The sequence below is a fragment of the Festucalex cinctus genome, chromosome 15, assembly GCF_051991245.1.
Source record: "Festucalex cinctus isolate MCC-2025b chromosome 15, RoL_Fcin_1.0, whole genome shotgun sequence".
Lineage (NCBI taxonomy): Eukaryota > Metazoa > Chordata > Actinopteri > Syngnathiformes > Syngnathidae > Festucalex > Festucalex cinctus.
In genome coordinates, this window is record NC_135425.1 from 19,879,772 (window position 1) to 19,898,365 (window position 18,594).

The following is an 18,594-nucleotide window of genomic DNA, read 5'->3' on the forward strand; positions in this document are numbered from 1 at the left end:
TTCATGAAAGTCACAAAATACAATTATGGAGCAAAATTGGTAGTATCGAAATCGTAAGTCATGTATTTTCATGCATAAATTGAATATCACTGTTACAAGTAAAAAGTTAAAATATTTGTAATTATATAAAATCACATCTATTTGTATTAAAATAAAATTACATTAAATTACATTAATACACAATCAGTACCGTTACAAGTAAACAGTTTAATTTTTGTGTTAAGTAACATAAAATTAACAAGTAAAACGTTCATATGTTCTTAATTTCAAATTAAATAGATGTTACGTAAGTAAACATGTCCTTAATATTAGGGACATGTTTACTAATAATAGTTTATTAGTATGTATACAATAAAAGCAATCAAATGAAACAAAATGGATTTCAATGACAAGTTCAAATATTCCAATTAAAATATAAATGTATTAAAACAAATAAAATAAAAATCATGTTAGAAGAAATTTTGTGTACACTGAAACATGACGTAAGAAAAAATTAAATATTCTTATACGCAAATTGCAATTTTTTTTTTGCCATATTCTATATTAAAGTAGGGGCAGGTCATAAAATTGGAATGGAGGACAAGTCTAATTATTAAAAAATATATATATATTTTTTAAATTAACATTTATGTTATATTAGTGCACCACTCACAAAGTGAAATATGTCAAGCCTTTTTATGTTTTTTTTTCCGATTTGGATGATTCTGGTAGATAGACACACATATTTAAACAAAAACAAAAAAAATGCTCCTTTCCTTCAGCCTTTAAATGGTCAGTCTGGTTTGGTATGAGTTTGGTAGCCTTCAGAATTGTGGGGAAGACTGCTGTGCTGACTTGACCATTGTGCAGAAAACCATCATAAACACGCTTCACAAGATTATAATATACCGCCAGCAGGGGGCGCTGCCGGTTCTGGCGAAGAGAAAAAAAACACGCATGCGCAGAGACTCTCCCACCGCTGTCATCTGAGGACACGTGAGGTGACTACACATGTTCACGTTGTTGTCGCGCACAAGGAATCCCTGTGCGGTGTCATTTATTTGCCTTTTCACGAAAGCACCACGACACGCTTGGCCCAACGAAAGGCCGCTTTTGCCGGTGTTAGTGACTGGGTTGAAAAGTGAAGTGAAGGGGGAAGGGGGTGGTTCACCGGCTTCTTTTAAAGCTCGGGAGTGCACGGAGTTCATGTGTCCGTAAAAGGCGGACCGACGAAGACACCTCTCCCGCCGCGTTAGCAGGCTTCCGTAGAAACCGAGCTATATAGCCCCCTTTACTAACTCCCCCCCAAACAAGATGTCTGCGTTTTTAAAGCGAAACGCCGTTAGTAAAAAGGGCCATGATGTCAGGCTGCCCTGTCAACTGCTCGCGTGAGCCGACTTCTACTTCCTGCGCAGGCGGCCAGGCAGCGGGCACTCGGAGGACGAGTGCGGCGGAGGGAGGTGCGCGACGGACGGCCACGGAGGAGCCACAAGAGCCGTCAGAGAGGACGGAAGGAAGGAAGAACCGGCGGTTGCTCCATTACTGAACCTAACTTCATTGGTCGTCGTCGCCGGCTGACAGTCCATGGACTAGCCACATCTATTCGGGTAAATTTATATTGAAACGTGTTGTGCATATAGACTGCTTTATGTCTGTGACGCATTGGTTGTGTCTCATTTGAATGTGCTGACATGACACTGCGGTGCTGCGTTCGAGTTTCAAAAGTCACTTCAAAATGGTTCCCCCCTAGTTCTGTTTTGTTGGGCTGTTATACTTTTAACCATACGCGACCACCAGTGGGGAAAGTGTTTAAAAAAAATAAATAAAAAAAAATAAAAAGTTGCGTCACGGCGAAGTCAAAACAAAACCCCAAATCTCCACCCACAATGAATCTATTGTGGCGTGGGAGTCCTGCAATGCACTGGATAGCTGCTGTTCTCTCTCTCTTTTTTTTTTCTTTTCCCACTGCAGTTGAACACATCATTTCTTTGACTGGCTGCTTTTTGTGTGCACTAAATGTTCAAGTGCATTTAGGGTGAGAAGGAGGATTAAATGTCACTTTTTGTGGCTGGGTTCACCTTGCTTGAACCATCAGGTCATAAAGAGTGTGTGCGTCTCACAAACACTGACATTCTTCCTTCACTCTGGGGAGGTTCTTCTCTACTACCAGGGACATATTACTGGCACAATATTACCATAGTCTGTGTGTGTGTGGCTTCACTGTCCTTCCCTCAACACTATTTTTGATTTTTGTTTTCTTTTTTAAATCAACCCATTCTTATCAGTCTGACCAATGTCAAGTAGTGTGTATTGTTCGTTTTTTGTTTTCCCAGGTTTATCGTGGTTCCGTACAGTATAGTCACATCGTGACTCTCTTTACATTTCATTGTGGTCTTTCTGACTGGCAGAAAGTAAAGCACAGCCAAAAATAACCCAGTACAAGCTTCTGCCAAGGCCAAACAATCTTAATTTGTCTCAGCAGCACCTTGTTGGAATGTTGTCTTTAGTGCACGGTTGAATTAATGTAAAATACTGTTGGAAAATGTTATTATACTGTAATTTAAAGTGACAGTGTGTAGAAATGTTTGCCATCTAGTGGTGAACTATTAGAATGCAACGACAGACCACACATCGCAAGCCGACCACGAATCACTGCGTTCACTAAGTTTGTCTCCTTCAGGTATCCGTAGCAGAAAGATTGGGTTTTTAAAATGAATGCACGTTGGAAAAAAATAGAAATCTACATACACCATCTCTTAAATGCAGATCTGTTGAAATGTTTTGGGGTTCCTCTCATTCAAAGGGTGCAAAATGCTTAATTGATACTTTGATTGTTGCTTTGAAATTTTAGCAAAAGTTAGAAAAAAATCCAAACATGAAGCAAAAGTACATCATTTGCCTTCCTCGGGCAGTTGAAGGTTTGTACGAATTTAGCAATGTATTTTTTATTTTTTTTTAACCTTGTCATATAAGTGTAATAAGACGTTAACCACTCTATAATATTTAAAACGACAAAACACCCTCAGATCATTTCCAATGAATGTTCTTCTTTTAGCGTGTCAGCGTGTTTGAATAGGTGTCATACAAAGCCAATCATTGACACTCGCTGACTTGAAGTCTTGCTGGATCTGGTGATGTGACTCATCAAGTCACAGAGCAAAAGCTACAAAAAAAGCCAGTGAAAAAGCAAAAATGTATCCTTTGATGTTAACGAATTCACTTTACGTTTTTTTTTCCTGAATTGCGATGTATTTATTTGTAGGCATTCGACTTTAGAGTTTGTTTCTGTTTTCCTATAAACATTTTTTTTTAATATTAGTATTTATATTAATGTATTTTACAATAATTCTGATGCAGTACCTGGATTTTTTGCATATCTGCGACTCATAGATATTTGCTGTTTTTGTGGCCAAGGAAGTTACAACTATGTTCAAGTGAGTTGAGGAGCTGCTGTTAGACAAAAATATTGAAATTATTTGAAGTTAATATTTTAAATTTTTAAAGGTGTAATTGGTAGCTAATATTTAAATTATTTTGTGAAATTATTTGTTCGGTTTCAATAAATAAAAGGACAACATTGGCACAGGTTAAAATAAAGCTGCAAATTAATACAAAATAATTAAAAACACTGCGTTTCTCCTGCAGATTGCACAATGTATGCTGAAAATGAAATATTGCACATGTAATACCTATGAAGCACTTTGATATGTTTAGGTGCCATCAGAATTCAGAGTTGCGATGGTGCAGAGAACGTAAGTTTGTTTTTTTCCTCATGTGGAGGATGACATGAAACGTTATATAATGCAGACACAGAGACGTCTTTCATGTTTATGCATAACACAAACACACACACACCCAAGCACACACACGTGAATAAGTTCATGTGCTTTCTTGTCTCCTTTCTTGCTAAACCTTTCATTGCCTTGGCGGTCCTCCAGAGGGTCGTGACGGCTCTCGGCAGCTGTATTTGTGTGTGCGTGTGTGCTAGCTGTGTCCCGGGATGCCCTTCCTCCATAGGCCTTGCACTATACAGCATTCCACGAGGGGGCCCAGAGAGAGGAGGAGGAGGAGGGTGAAAACTGGGGGGAGTGTCAAGGAGAGAGAACGGCAGCACTTTCAATCCCATTTGAGGCTTGAAAGCACTGGTGAGAAGCACAGGAAAAAAACTGTTGGAAAAAAATCCAGCTGCACTAGTCTGCCCGGCAACACAAAGTAATAGTCCCTTGATTTTTAGTAATATAGTTTCCTAATTAAAAAAAAAAAAAAATCTATGAATAAATTGGGCACCCCCCCCCCCCCCCCCCCAGCTTTTTACTTTCCACGCATCCTATAAAAAATTTCCGCAGTGCATCAAATGCGCCTTGCCATGCAATTCTTGTTACCAGCGTTGTTTTCATCAACAATGGCGATGACAAAATGATTTTGTTGGCCAACGCCCCTTTTTTCATGACGACAAAGTGATGGTGACGAGCTAAACGCGTCTAAACCATGGCGAGTCGTGTGTACGAGTTTTTGGTGACGAGACTGGAAGAAAATGTTAAGTGGCTGTTCTGTCAGAAGTTCAAAATGCATCCATTCATCCATTTTCTTGACCGCTTATTCCTCACAAGGATCACGGGGGGTGCTGGAGCCTATCTCAGCTGGCTTTCGGCAGTCGGCGGTTGACAGCCAATCGCAGGGCACACAGAGACAAACAACCATCCACACTCACAAGCAATTCGGAGCGAACCTTGTGAGGAATAAGCGGTCAAGAAAATGGATTATGACAAGCAATAGTTAAATATAGCAGTTCAATGGTTGTATTCACCACTAATTAATGAATGTTGCTTTTACAAGCAATGCTCTGCTGAGCTTTGCTACTCATGTGGAGGAGCTGATCTCGATGAAACTGTTTTACACACAACCTAAACAATACCACTTTAGGGCTTTGCTGTTTGCATAATTTGCAACTCAACTGGCCTCTTTTGCATTGAGAATTACCCTTCAAAAAGCCCAAGAACATACGTACAGTTATCCCACCTCCATCATGGGGGTGACATTCCAGACCATCAACACAAGAAGTCAAATCTACGATATAGACGTACCCTAGTAAAATACTCTTCAAGTATGCTATGTTTTATAGCATTTATGGCACTGGGATTTACTCGATATCAATTGTAGCAGCACATTTTATTCATTAACTTAATGTGGCCCTCCTTGATTTATGTGAATGTTTACACGTCGGCCATTTTCCCTTCCTGAGACGCAGCGCTGACTCACCGTGGATGGCATGCGATATGCGGCAGCAGGCGTACGTCACATTCTCATACAATGGTCTTGTATTTCCTTGCCGTGTGTGCGTGTGTGTTGGTGCCAGTATAAGGTGTGTGCGTGCATGCGTGCACGCATGTATGTGTGTGTTGGGGCTTGTCGCTGGCTGCGAGTCAACTGCGAAGTCTTCCCACTCGTCTTTGTTTGCAGTCAGCATCATAGCATACAGTATAGCTATGAATCTACTGTGTAGGTGTCGGCTGAAATGTGAGTTTCCACTGCATACATCTATTCTTTCCAGGTGGCCAAGGGTTTCGAGAACAATGGCATCTCATTAGATTGCGCAAGTGTACCCAATGAAGCGACCCGTGTGTATAATTAAAATGTTGTCTCATTGGCGCGGAATGATGCTAATGATTAAAGAGGGAAATTATGTTTAACTACTCAAAATATGTACTTGTTAGCTTGAAGTACCATTTTTTTTCACAATTTAAAACAGTCCCCAGGTGTCTGTGACACCATTTTGTCAAAATATATTTTTTCTTGACGTTTTTCGATGGGGTGACTTGCTAGCTATTGAATATGGAAGCCCAAAAGTGTCAAAATTCAATAAATAAAAGGCCTTTTTGAAATAACTATCCTTTTGATAAATAACAATTATGTAATATGGTCATTAAATTGTAAAAATGAGGCATTAGTATTCTTATGAAAAGTGTTCATACTGTTCTTTAATATGTAACAAGTATTTTATTTTGATTAAATATTTCATTATGATTTTAACGTCATACTTTTTTTAAAAATAATGACATTTAATTTATTTTGCAAGGTTTTATAAGATAAGAACACCTTTTTTTTTTTTTTTTTTTTACAAAGTCGGTTTTTATTTCATAATGTCCTTTTCCACAATGGTCTTCTTTTACATAATGGCCGAATGACTTGGTCTGTCAATCAAAGTCAGTGGGTGGGACCACCTGTTTGATCCTCGATCACGTAATACAAATACTGTGAGAATTCATCTTGCAGAGTAAGGTTAGAGCTGGAGCCAAACCCAGCAAAGTTTGGGAGAGGCGGGGTACACCCTGGTCATGGTAACCAAAGCTCAGTCGGCGTTGGCTCCCCAGTGGAGGGCTGCCTGGTAGACCTGGCTCAATTGGATGAGACAAGGCCAACATCTTAAACCAGGCTGGAAAAAGAGGGTGACAAGTGTACTGTCAGTGTATTTTGACAACCGCATGTCACAGACATGTTAGTAAGTCACCTGGAACTGTGGGGACTTAAATGCTCTTGTCTACTTTAATAGAGATTGTGACCATAAGACGTACTGTAACTGTGCTCATGGTGTACTGTGAAGTGACAAAACCACAGCAGTTCCTCTCTTCTTTGAATCTGTACTCCAGGTGGCGCAATTTGTATTCTCAGAACTTCATCGCAAGCTCTACTTTTTTTTCTTTCTTTTTTTTTAAGTGAGGGAAGACTGTAGACACACAGTTTGGTGGCGTTTCCTACTCCTTTCTGTGTATTTTTGCAAGATCGTCAAGCAACTTCACGCATACGCGAGGATAATAAAGTTGATATGGATTGGGGTTCCTGAAAGAAGGACTCATTTGAATCCATAGACACTCAACTCTTCGTGTTTTTTGTTTTGCTTTGTTTGTTTTGTTTTGTTCAATTCTGAAAAACAGGCTCAGCAAAAAGCTGTCTTGAAATGTTGCCCGTTTGGCTTTTCTCGTCGCTGTGGGCTCTCTACAGGGAGCATTCCTATGGAGAGAAATTTGTGTCTTTATTTTCAATCAAACAAAAAAGGAATTTGCAATCCAAAAAAAATTTCAATCAAACAAAAAGGGGATTTGCAATCCAAAAAAATTTTAAATTAAACAAAAAGGGGATTTGCAACCTCAAATAAATTTTAATCAAACAAAAAAGGGTTTTCATATAAAATAAATATTTGCAAACAAAAAAAAACATTTCAAACATGGATTTGTATTTTAATAAAATCTTTTGCAAACATTTTTTTCGTTTTGTTTGCGAATCTGTTTTTTGGTTGCGAATCTGTTTTTTGATTGAAACCTGTTTTTTGGTTGCAAATCTTTTTCTGTGTTGTGTGGGCGGGGTCCTCCGTTCAACCGATGATAGAAGCCTTGTCATTGGTCAGCTTGGAAGCCGCTGCGACAACTTTCATTGGTCAGATAGGAATGGGGGTGTGACAATGTTCGTCTGACTATTTCCTGGTTCATTTTGTCCAGTTGCCGCCAGCATCGAGGTAAATATACCCCCCCCCCCCCACTTCTAGTTTTCTGTTTTGTTTATCTGACATTTATCTAAAAGCAACCCTTGATCTATCGTTTATCCGGTGATTTGTTCTAATCATTACAATTAACGTAATCACTCACTCAGCATTGCTTAGCCATGTTAGCTAGCTAGGTAACTGATGGTCCGATACATGATACATACATACATACATTTGTTTCACATACAGGCAGGGCTGGGAATCGAATTTATTTACACTAGCTGCTTCCCCTAAATCTTGGATGTTTGAAGTAGAGATTAAATTCGTGATAATTCTGTGATTATTATTTATTGGTCCTGGTTGTTTACTGTACGAGTCAGGTTGAAAAAGAGGGGGAACTCATGCACCGTCAAAGCGGTGACATTGCTACTACTAGGATCCAGGCCACGTAAACGTTTGATTTTGGTTAGTCTAGTCATGAATCGTGATGTTTTGTTGGTACGAGAAACGGCCCAAATAAACGGCCTGCTGAGATAGCTGTTATTATGCTTATTCCTGATTATTTTATCACATTACATCATTACATTAATAAAATGCTAATTATTAATCACTTATGAGAAGTTCTGGTCATTGAAATAAGTAGCCTCTGCTACATTTATTATGTCTTGGGTGTTTGAAATACAGAGGAAGTGACTGAGATTACGTAATATAAATACATTTAGTTCCTGTGATTGTTTCATTGTAGTTTTCCTGTTTCAATAATGTTCAAAACATGTGTCAAACATAACTTTGTCAGAATTTATTTTTTACATGTTTGGTACTTAATTCAAGCACACTTTTCTTTACTTTTTAGATGCAGAAGATGAAGTTGGTGGTTGGTCACCTCTCTTCATGAGGTGATGCCGTGGATAACTGAGCAGGGCCACAAGCACCTGCTTATGTCAGACAGAGAGCAATTTAAAACTTTGACCACAATTGTGAGGTACAAATGCCAGGTCACACATTATGTTACCCCCTGCACAAACACCATTACATTTCCAACTGCTCATATGAGTGATTACCATTCCTTTAAATCACATCTACTGACTGCTATCACCTTTGATGCCAGATTTGACACAGTGTAATTGAAAGGGCAAAAAAAAAAAAAAATCACATCCATTTCATTTTTTTGAGTAATTACAGGCTGTTCCTACCAAAATGTTTGTTTTAAGTTTAACAGTTCATTTTCTGAGCTTTCTTGATTTCTTGTTGGCAGGCCAATCATTTCTTGAGAAAAATGTCTGTATAAAATCTATAAAATGCTGAATAATTGACTGGTTGTTAGTTCATATGCATGCTTTTTTTTAATGAAATAAAAGTCAAACTGTTTTACACAGGAATTTATTTTCATTTTTTTACATAAATTTAAATGACCCTTTGGGCCGCGAGACACTAGCACTAGAAGCAACATTGAGAGTCTGCAAATAAATGACGCGACCAAAACTCAAGGACTCCTTGTTTGGATTGATTTGCCGTAAAGCAACAAGTCTTTCCTCAGGTAAACGACAGTGGATGTCAGGTATAACGATCACCGTGATGGTCCAAGGGTAGTGTCTCTTCAGCTTGCTGGATCTGTAATATCAAATACATTTATGAAAGCTACATTAACTCCAAGAACTTTTACTCATATAAAGTTTTTTCCTCTGGTTATGTACGCTTTTACCAGCAATAAAACTGCCTTGGCCTGCTCCTCTTACAGTAAACATGCATCTCGCTATGTCTACATTTTCTACCCCTTGGTCTGCTCGCACTCTAAAATAAAAAATCTAGTCAGTGTAATTGCAAAAGTACACCTACAACTCAGATTCCCCTTCTGTTTCAATCTGACTCATACAGTAAACAACCAGGACCAATAAATAATAATCACAGAATTATCACGAATTTAATCTCTACTTCAAACATCCAAAATTAAGGGGAAGCAGCTAGTGTAAATAAATTCGATTCCCAGTCCTGCTTGTATGTAAAGCGAATGCAAAGGTTTCTTTCGGAGTTAAAAACAAAACAAAAAAAACCTTCATGCTAACCGCTATCCCAATGAGTCGTATATTTGTGTTTTGACTGCCAACAACATAGCTTCATGACTGACTCATGTATCGGACCATCAGTTACCTAGCTAGCTAACATGGCTAAGCAATGCTGAGTGAGTGATTACGTTAATTGTAATGGTTAGAACAAATCACCGGATAAACGATAGATCAAGGGTTGCTTTTAGATAAATGTCAGATAAACAAAACGGAAAACTAGAAGTTATGGGGGGTATATTTACCTCGATGCTGGCGGCGACTGGACAAAATGAACCAGGAAATAGTCAGACGAACATTGTCACACCCCCATTCCTATCTGACCAATGAAAGTTGTCGCAGCGGCTTCCAAGCTGACCAATGACAAGGCTTCTATCATCGGTTGAACGGAGGACCCCGCCCACACAACACAGAAAAAGATTCGCAACCAAAAAACAGGTTTCAATCAAAAAACAGATTCGCAACCAAAAAACAGATTCGCAACCAAAAAACAGATTCGCAAACAAAACGAAAAAAATGTTTGCTAAAGATTTTATTAAAATACAAATCCATGTTTGAAATGTTTTTTTTTGTTTGCAAATTTTTATTTTATATGAAAACCCTTTTTTGTTTGATTAAAATTTATTTGAGGTTGCAAATCCCCTTTTTGTTTGATTGAAATTTTTTTTTGATTGCAAATTCCTTTTTTGTTTGATTGAAAATAAAGACACAAATTTCTCTCCATACATTCCAAGATGGCAGACAATGAACTGTAAACACAACGTTGAATGGCAAACAAAACTTTTTTTTTTTCCAAATAAAATGTAGATAATGCTCATAACTAAAAGTCACACGGCGAGAAACTCGTCAAATGCATCCACTCAGTGCGCGTGTTTTTGCGTGTGTGTGCGTCAGCTCTCTGCTAAGTGACATGTTTGGCCATTGGCGTGATGCCAAGCTAGCACGATCACATGGCATGAAATGTCGTGCCTGCGTTTGTGTTGTGCGTTCGTGTGATGCCGCATGTCCGTGCGTTTGCGGCTGGCTGGGGGAATGAAAGGATGGGGAGAAAAAAGGACAGGGGAGGAGGAGGAGGGTGAGTGAGTGGTGTGGTGTGCGTTTGTGCGCATGAGGTTGATTGTTACGAGTATTTTCAGCATGAATAGGCAGCATGTAGCATGCGTTTAGTCCAAAACAAGTCATGAGATTGTGTCCTCAAACGGGACGGAAAATTGGATTTTGCCACTTAATGATACTTGAAAGTCCAAGACAACTGCCTTTTAATTTGAAGTGCATCAAAAATAAATCATCAATCTTATATAGCCTAATTTTGTTGTCTTGTGACCCCTATTAAATCTTCAGGAATTAGTTATGCCATGCGTGTTATATGTAAAATGTCTATCTAAATGTTTATACAACCCTGCTGCCAATAGTGAGTCATTGGTCAATGGTAAATGGACTGCTTTTTATATAGAGCTTTAACTACACCATATAGTGCCCAAAACACTTTACAATGCCTCACATTCACACCAGTGGTCGACTGCTGCCATGCAGGGTGCTGCCAGGTCCGCTTGGGGCAAATACGGGTTCAGTGTCTTGCTCAAGGACATCTCGACATGATTACCAGGGGTGAGGATCCAACCCACAACCTCTCAGATGAGAGACAGCCACTCTACCACTGAGCCATGCCGCCGATTAAGTGATAGAATTGCCTTTTTATGCCTCAAGTTGCCCTCACCTCAACATAGTTTGTTGTAGGGATGCACGATAATATCGGTGGCCGGTAATTATCGGCAATTATTGACCAATTTTATGTTAACTCTTTGACTGCCAAAAACGTTTAATGACGATTAATAAAATCACGATGTATACCGCCATAAACGTTAAATGACGTCAACTGTTTTTTGATAACGTGTGGCAGTAAAAGAGTTAAATAGTTAAACCAGACAAAGAAATTCGTCCTCTCCTACCTCTCCTATGGTAGTGTTGCATATTTGTGCCACCTTAATGCGCGGGACTTCATGTTGACGGAAGATGCATCATGGCGACATGGCAGTCGCCAGTGTGGACTTTCTTTACTGTGTCTCGCCAAAAATGTTACAATCACAGATTTTTATTGCCTTTTTAAAACATGTTTTGTTTTGGCAAACTCAAAATGAGTTACTGGTTGTCTTTGAATCAGATATTTCAGTAAAATTCAGTTTTGCAAATGATTATCACTTAGTTATCGGTTATAGACATTGGCACGTTCTAAATTATTGGTTTAGCATTATCCTGTATCCCTAGTTCATTGGCACCAAGATGCCAGAAAGTTGCACATAAGCAATCATTTTACATTCGAGAAGGCTTTCACATGTACTAATAATGGAGAAGGTTCCCAACAAATCCTTGAATTCGAAAATGGCAAATTAATGTAATTTTAAATCCAAGCTCAGCACATGCTTCATGAGTCAAACCTAACCAATTTATCTTCCCACAGTGTTGTGCCTCCTTTCTGATTTCTGTTTTTTTCTCCATATTTAACACTTGCAAAGGTTTCATTTCATCAAACCAATTTTTATTTTACACTCTGGCAAACCAAGAATATATAAAAGGTAGTTTCTAAGTTTTTCTAAATTATTTATCAAAGCGGGGGGGGTATACAAATCTATCTGACCCTATGTGAAAAGTAAATCCCCTGCCCGTTGTTAAATCATAATCGCTCGCCGGGCTTCACACCGGCTGCCAAGTCACCTTCGTTCCGCGTGGTGGTAAGTTTGCGAAGTGTGGTCTCTCTGAGCCACCGTAATGTGCATGCTTCCAAATGCATGCATTTCGGCTGCATTCTATTCTATTACGGCATATAGTGTGTCACTTATTACACACTGTGCCTTTAATGCTTTGAAAAAATGCTTTTCTTGAGAGGTTCCATAACAAGTCAGAACGTCAACAAAACTAATTGGCAGCTGCCGCACGCGGAACAAGGAAAACCACATATCTTTTGTCAACAAAAAGCTTGGGGTTCTCTGCATCCCTGGATTTAATTTTAAATCGACCTCAACTGCTCGTGGACTCGACACTAACTTTTACACTGGTCGGACTGGTGCAACTAACTTTGTTAAAGATCCAAGTATTGCACATAATATCAATGGTATCACTTTAAATCAATTATATGTGTCATGTGTAACTAAAGATCTATCTACCTCTCCATCTTTCTTGGCAATGTACTGTATTGTTTTGCTCGTTCCGGCAGCAGACAGCGAGTCGTCTGACTCGGCATATTTCTTTGCATCTTTTCAGCTGCAGTGAGGCGGCTTGCCGTGAAAGTAAAACCTATAATTTGGAGCGAGATGCCCGCAGACGCGCACAAAAGCAAGAAAATAAAAACCCTGGCCTTAGTCACCAAGACATCAAGTAGGCAGCAAGTATTAGCTTGCGTGAATGGCATTTTTCCTTGCAGCCCACCTCAATTTTCCGGGCTCTTGTGCTGCGCGCTGTGCATAATTAAATTGCTGCAAACTTCAAGCCTCACTCAAGGCTTGTGCTGGTAAACAGAGCCTGCAAATTAGCGTTTAAAGTAATAAGCGCGGGAGGCTAATTGACAAAGATGCTTCCTATATACGGTATTTGCTCCTGCTTGGAGCAGCCCTGTGGAGTGTGTCAGGAAATCTATAGGCAGATTTGATCATTTCTACAGCCTTCATCGTCACAGTCATTCGTGATGGAGTCAAGAAAGCATGTAGATTGATAACTTCTTCCTGTCAGGTTATTTCTTTGAGCATGACTTGTATTTCTATACGCAGACTGGTAATGCTAATGCGTTGCTTGGTTAGGATGCGGACCGGACACTATTCTTTATCGTTCTAGATGTTACTTTATTCAGAACCTTTTAGTCAGTAGGTGTGTACAAGGTAAGCAAGTGGTAAAGATTAAACGTAAACATTGGCTTAAGGTGGGGCCAGGGATATTCTTCTTTTTGAAACTTAATAGTTGCAGACTGCATGCAGCATTGCGGTTATGTGGCTGCCTGGCTCCGTTTGATTGGTGAAATGGAGTCAAACGTCACTAGTGATTACGTTTTATTAGTGAACAGTGCCTGAGCAGCACTCCGGAGACACGGCACACACACAAAAAAAGCAAAAATTAAATAACAGAAATTGAATAAAATGAATATAGTGACTGGAATGCAGCTAAATTACTGTTTCTTCTTACCATATATACATACTCAAGTGAAACTAAGAAGTATGTTGCATCAAAACTAAAAAAGTTAATTAAGTACTGTAAATGTAATGAAATAAATGTTGTCCATTACGGTACTACCCACCTCTGACAATATCATGTATCATGATACAGTGATAAGTAACTCAACAGGTTGTTCCAAGTACTGTACAAGTATCTTTGCTTAGTGTGTGCAAGGTAGGCAAGTGGTGCGGAGGGATTAGTGGTGGTCTTCTCTTCTTACTACGGTAGTAAACATTTGGCCGCGGTAAATTGTTGCTCTGTGACAAAACTCAAACACAATACGATAGGCAATGGTGTACATGTGCAATTCCTTCCCCGTGACAATGGCTTCTTCAGAACCGCTTCGTAGGTGGAGCGAGTGGGTGCGTGCAAGGCAGGCAAGCGGTGAGGATGCAACTTCTTTCTTTTGAAAAAAAAAAAAAAAATCGAAGTAAAACTGTTAAAGTGGATTCGTCAGTAATATTAATTGAGATTTTCCTAATTGCAAAGATTTTCTTTCTAAAAAAAAATCTATTGATTCTCGGTATTAGCATGTTTTAGCCATATTTGCATTGTTTGATCTTAACCAACTCAAAAGACTCTTTTAAAGCACTCAGAACCCATGATTTCAATCATTTCATATTTAGGCTGAAGTTCCAAGGATAATTCGCAGCAGTTATTTGAGTTAATGGAAGCCTCAGGACACTTGATCATAGAATGTGGGTCGATTTCCACCCCCCCATCTTTTTTTTCCTGCTTGAAAGAAAGATTTTGTATTGTATAAACGTAAACACTCAACAGGCCATGTCTGAAGATATCCCTTTCCCAACGTTCTCTCCTGTGATGCTAATCTCATTTCCATGTCTCTTTTTGATCTGTGAAGACAGACGATGTCTGTTTTTTTCATTTTTATGCTAAAAATGAGATTACAAGCAGTCTGTTACATTCCTCTTTTTCATAAACACTCCTGCAAGACTATTGGAAATGTACAACAAAAAACCCGCTGACCTGATTTGTATCAAAAATCCATGAGTACGAAAGGCCGCAATTTCAGAGGATTTTAGTTAAAAAATAATAATAATAATAAATCTATATGACTCTGATATGGTGCTTTGGGTTTGAATATATTATAACATTAAGTGGTATTCAATAATATTCATCACATATAAATCAGGCTTCTTTTTATTGTTAATGTAGAATGAGTTACGTGATGTCATGTTTCTGTTTGGCCTTTAGAATAATTGTTAGTAGGCTACTTCCTACTTCATGGAGAATGACGCAAGCCGTCTGGAGGCTTAGGGGGGAAAAAAATGCATAATATGCTGCATGTGTTTGTTCGTTGTTTCATCAGTTAATGGGTAGTTTATGAAAACGACAATAAATTAATATTTTCAACTCCTGAACCGGGGTGGCGGTATTTGCATTGTTGCACAAATGTCACCAAGAGGGAAATTGCTTATACTTGCGTCTCTCGTCTGGCTATCGACTTGCTTCATGGAGATTGACACAAGGCAAAACCCCATGATATGGCATGAGTTATAAGCCCCTAGACTAAAATAGGTGGCAACCGTGGCATATTCACATGTCTATCCAGGTCCTGACCAAAGATTTAAGTTTCTTGCTTGGACCATGTACCAACCTGCCACATTGTTTTGCAACTATGGTTTTTGCATAATTTACTTACTTACGAACCACTCTGACAAAAAGACAAGACTACAAATTCCCAAAATATGCCTGTGAATTACCACAACTTGTTATTGTAAACAAAGGTTCTAAATCACTCTCTAGAAAGGTAGCCAATTAGGTGCAACACTGTGTTGCTTTGTACTGGGGTGTCATCTTTGAAGCTCTTGGTAGACAATCATATTTGTGTACGTTTAGAGCAACAAACTTCAACATAACTCGGCTGAAGGTATGTTTGTGGCGACAATAATGCAGAGAGCGGCGAGGGTATTAGCCATGTTAAGAAAGTGGCCTATTTTGACTGCTTGATTAAGTCTGACCGGGACAAACAAGCAATGTTTACCCAGGTCATTTGGGGCTCTTTGCCGTGGACTGAGGTTATCCAAGGTGACATGTCATTTGAGCACATGTACGCGGGGCTTAGTTCACAGTAATGTGTGTGTGTGTGTGAGTGCAAAGTGGGCGGACGCTAACACAGGGTGTGTTCTGAAAATAAGTGTGTATGTATAGTCTCTAACAGCGACGGCCTGTTACGATATCTTAACACTCAAGCCCATTGTGTGTTTATAGTGTCATGAGATGATGTTCTTCTTATTTATTTATTTTTTACATTCACCTAGCACGATGCACCGTGATATTTTTTTTTTTTGCTCCCCACCCCATCAAAGCCAAGCACTGTACTTGTCTGTGTGACTGTGTGTATGTGTGGGTGTTTGGCCTGACACACTAGACAGTAGGGCACTGATGCTGAAAGAGGTGTCCTCATTTGGTACACTCCTCTGGTGGCCGTGTTGAGCCCCTGACATGTCACGCATATGTGTCAGCTCTGAAACGGCACCATGATGTCAGTACTACGTCTGCCAAGCTAAAAGGCATTTTATTTATTTATTTATTTATTGTTTGTGTGTCGGGTGGGATTGGCATCAAGTTCTTATGTTGCATCCCACTTGCATCCTGTCATGACCAAATTTCCTTGATCATCCCTGAGCAAAATTAACAATCAATAAATTGATTAGTTGTTATTTTCATTTTTAATGATATTGCAGAAAATAACTCAGGTGCCCGTTCTAATGTCACACTGAGTAGTTGTAATTGTAAGAATAAAAATGTGAGTGTTGGGCGCAGCGTGAAAAGCGTGAGCGTCGAAAAAGTGGAGGGTTGCCACACCATCATCCCCCCGTGGTGATGACACCCGTGACAATTACTATGACTACTATACTGATTTGAGATTTTCTAGCTACACAAAGAAAACTCAAATCAAAATTACAACTAAAATGTGACCCTCCAGCACAAAACTGATCGTGTTTTGAGCTACAGCCCAAAATGTGAAAAAGATCAATTAGATTTGACCTCAAGTTTTTTCCTTTTTTTTTTTTTAACTGGCTTCTAGTTTCTGAACTTTACCTTGCCTTGACTCACATATGAAATTTCATGACATCTCATTCCATAGGGTTCATTTTGACTAGTGTTGTTCCGATACCTTTTTTTTGGCCCCCGATACCGATACCCAGCTTTGCAGTATCGGCTGATACCGATACCATACCGATACTTAAAGTTTTTTTTTCCTCAACATGAAAAAGCTTTCCTGCCATTGGTTCAGAGCATTCAAGAGCCAATAGGATATCTTAGATCGGCATGCAGTGAACATGTCACATATAGGTAAATGTCGTGCACGAGCAGGACACAAAATGCTGCATCCAAAATCCTATATTAACATTGGAATTAATGGTATCGGCATGTTACTTGTGAGTACTCACCGATACAGATACCACTGTTTTAATGCAGTATCGGTATCGGAACAACACTAATTTTGACGTCGATCCACTGGGACGCCAGTGCATGACTGTCCTCTACTTGTTAAGTGATGAATACCAAGTGACACGTTATATTTTGGAATAATTACAGCCCAAGTGCTTTTTAGGATGTTCAAAACTTCCTTTCATGTGTTTTGGGGAAGCTCAATGTGCTGTATTGTCTTTAATAAAAAACCACTGAGTACTAGGTTAGTGAGCGTTTCTAAGCGGACAACATCTGCCATTAGGCCACATGGTGCACTAAGAGAAGAAATAAAGATCTGATCACAACAGTCATTCCAATACTGCGTGCGTCTGCATAAAAAAATAAATAAATAAAAAGTCAGTGTATAAAACATGGACGACATGAACATGCTAATGGCGGAGCTTTGAAGCAGAAAATTTTAAGTCGACTTCTCTGACTATTTCCACATCGTTGGTACAGAATCTCTTGGAATTAGCAGAATGAATAGTAGCAGTAGTTAAACACTACTTAAATATTTCACAAATAATGGTATTTAGAAAAGAAATTATGACAAGGTGCATGATTTTCTATTCAAGATTCCAGGTTGAAATGTACAAATAACCATGGTCTAAGAGGCGATCCTTGTGGAACTCCTCGTCTTTTTGGTGGTGTTTGATATTCAAACATCCATAGAACAAAACCAAATAGTGGGAGTTTATACCAAGTTAAAAAAGAAAGAAAGACGCAAATGCGTCCATGTGAAATGCACATAATGTACAGCATGTGATCGCACAGCAGCAGTCACGCAATAAATCTATTAGACTGGCATCCGCACATAACCGCCATGTGACATCGCCTGTGTCCAAAACATAACACAGGACTGTACATTTTTTCCACCGGCCTAAGGGTCTTAATTTCACGCTGGCATGAACCAGCAGATCATTGATTTGATGGGCTGAACTAATAAAGCCAGATTTCTCGACATTTTCCTGCCTGTGAAAAGATGAAGAAGAAATCGGTTGTTTGAGGACAAGGCGACGGTACTACATTGGGTATCGGCCTACTAGAGGGGAGAAGCATTGACTAGCGGAATTGCCGCAATGCATTGTCATTGTGCAAATGCTGTTACATGTACATATCACATGACATTCTTTAGCTTATTTAAGACACAAAATGTTGTGTTTAGATTATTGGAGATGTAAATTGTAAAGAAATGTTTTGACTTCACTTGCCCTTTAACAAAACAAATGGGTGAGAAGTGAACTCCCCTCGAAGCAGGTCTCATTTTCTTGGGTGGGCATCAGTAAGGGTTGTTTTGCTGCCGCGTGACTCCACTTTTGACAAGGACATCTACGGTACTTGCTCTCTCGGGAAGATGCTCTTGATAGCGATCCCAAATGTGCTCTGGCAGAGATTGTACCATTTTTTTTTTTTTAAGGAGCTAATTGGCTGCGCTTG

General features: G+C 39.2%; 1 protein-coding gene across 2 annotated transcripts in view; it reads left to right on the plus strand.

The window, feature by feature from the left end:
* Nucleotides 1-965: 965 nt before the first annotated feature.
* Nucleotides 966-18,594, plus strand: part of nacc2 (NACC family member 2) — a 45,008-nt gene continuing 27,379 nt past the window's right edge. The window contains exons 1-2 of one of the 2 annotated variants that reach the window (XM_077497584.1): nt 966-980; nt 1,395-1,586. The gene's annotated coding sequence lies outside the window, so the exon portion shown is untranslated. The other variant, XM_077497583.1, reaches the window with a different exon arrangement.